The following is a 2,276-nucleotide window of genomic DNA, read 5'->3' as shown; positions in this document are numbered from 1 at the left end:
CCCCTACGCCTTCCTCCCGACTTCTCTTCCTTTTGTTTTCTTTAAACTAAGTTTAATGATTTATTTTGAAATAACTTCAAAGGGACAAAAAAGTTCCAAGAACCACAAGGAGAACGACGCCCCCTCACTGAGACTGGTCAATCGTTAACATCCTATTCCGTTTCCTCTACCACCCTCCTCTCCTCTCCATGCTCCCGCTCCCTCCTCCATCCTCCGCTTTGGGGATAAGCATCCTCTGCTGCTCTCCTCCCTCTGCATCACCTGAGAGCACTTGGCACACAGGATGCCCGTCATCCCTAAATCCTCCCGTGTGCATACCTCAAAACAAGGACACTCTAACGACCATCCAAATCGCCTCTGACTTCCTAAGTGAAACAAAATTTCTATCCAAAAGTCATTTATTTTGGTTTTCTGTTAAAAGAGACCGAACCTCATACCCTCTTTATCCCTGCAGTTCCTGGGGGACCTGGAAGGCTCACGGGGAGCTGAGTGGTCGCCCCTCATCTTGCCCACACTCTCTGTTCCACCCATGCGGGCCTCCCTTTGATTCCTTGTACCTGCCAAGCATCTTTCAGACTCAAAACTTTTCTCCATCGTTTTAAAGTGAACAAATTCAGTGGCATTGAGTACGTTCACAGCGTTGTAAAATTACCACTTCTAACTAGCTCCAAACTATTTTCATCGCCTCAAAAGGAAACCTGTACCCACCAAGCAGTCCCGGCCCCCGCCCCCCGCTCCTGGCACCCGCCAGCCGACTTCTGTGTCTGTGGATCTCCCTCTTCCGGACACTTAATGCAAATGGATTGCACGTTCTGCGCTGCCCGACAGCTTCGCGCCAGCTGCTCCCTCTTCCCAGATGCTCTTTCCTCCTCCAGCTCTGGCTCATCCTTTAGGAATCCACTTCACCAGCACTTCCTTAGGGGCCTTTACTAGGGCCTCCTATGAAGTCAAGTCTCCCCAGCACACCCCTCAGAAAAACCTGAAGTTCCTTTCCTCAACATTTTTCACAATTACAGTTATTCTCTGTGGTCATTTCACTCATGTTTCTCATAGTTAGATTAGAAAGTTTATTAGGCAGGAATGTGTCTGCCTTATTTATCACTGTGTTCTGGGATCCGGCCCCAAGCCTGGCAAATAGTAGGTACTTCATAATATTTTGTTAACAGACTGAGTGAGTGACTTGCCCTTACAGAAAAGTCAACTTATGTCCCCTGGGACGGCCCCACCCTGCCCTCACCAAGGGTCTCCAACATGTCCTTATATGGACATGATGCAGACCAGCTCTGGCCATGGTCTATGAGGTACAGGCCTCTGTGACCTCACAATGCCCAGGGCCCCCACTGTGTCTATAAGAGGCCCAGGAGGCAGCCCCTGGCTCACAGACCACAAAGTTCCACCTGCTCACAGGTTGGCTGGCTCAGCCAAGGTGGTACCCTGCTCTGAGCATCTAGGCCAAACCCATCCAGCACCATGGCCAGATACAGATGTTGCCGCAGCCAAAGCCGGAGCAGATGCCGCCGTCGGAGACGAAGATGTCGCAGACGAAGGAGGCGCTGTTGTCGGAGGCGGAGGAGAGGTGAAGGGGGTCCCCCCCATGCGTGAGGGAGCTGGGGAGCTGGGCGGAGCTGGGGGTTCAGCCCATGCTGAAATTTCCTCTCCCACCTCTTGGTTTCCCCAGTGTGCTGCCGCCGCTACACCGTGAGGTGTAGAAGAAGAAGATAACATGCTAAAGGCACAAGCTAGCAAGTCCACCACACTCCTGCCTGAATTTTACCAGCCTTCAAGACCCTCTTGCCACATCTTGAAAATGCCACCATCCCAATGAAATGAACAGGAGCCTGCTAACGAACAACGCCGCCTGTCAATAAACGTTGAAAAAGTCACTTTTGTCTCTTTGCCTTGAGGGGGACCTTGAGGGAGACCTTAGGGCTGCTGGGAAGAGGGGACATGAGTGATAGTTGTCACACTAAATCTTATTCCAAACTCTTGACTGTCAAGTCACAACCAAAATCTGTCTCCTCAGCCACCCTTTATAGATGCCCCTCCAGTGGGGATAGGAGCCAGGTCACACTAGTTTCTGAGCCTCTCTCTCCTCAACTCTGTGCTCTGGCTTTCTGTTGGCAGCTTGAAATGTCCACAGAAATTTATGCAAATGCTACCATTTAGAGCTCACTCCCCCTGATCCCACACTAGAGAGCCAGGCCAAGCTCATCCCTAATTCCACCAGTCCCCAAAGTGCCTGCAGGTTTATTTCAGCCCAATGGGTCACCTGCCCA

General features: G+C 51.2%; 1 long non-coding RNA gene across 1 annotated transcript; it reads left to right on the top strand.

Annotated features, from left to right (window-relative positions):
- The first annotated feature begins 1,315 nt into the window (after nucleotides 1-1,315).
- Nucleotides 1,316-1,883, top strand: LOC120620551 (uncharacterized). Its single transcript, XR_005657934.1, has 2 exons — nucleotides 1,316-1,576; nucleotides 1,679-1,883. It is a non-coding gene; the product is annotated as an uncharacterized LOC120620551 (long non-coding RNA).
- The last annotated feature ends 393 nt before the right edge of the window (nucleotides 1,884-2,276 follow it).

This window comes from Pteropus medius, unplaced genomic scaffold (genome assembly GCF_902729225.1).
Source record: "Pteropus medius unplaced genomic scaffold, Ma_sr-lr_union100, whole genome shotgun sequence".
In the NCBI taxonomy this organism is placed as follows: domain Eukaryota; kingdom Metazoa; phylum Chordata; class Mammalia; order Chiroptera; family Pteropodidae; genus Pteropus; species Pteropus medius.
This window is presented reverse-complemented; position numbering and strand designations above follow the sequence as displayed.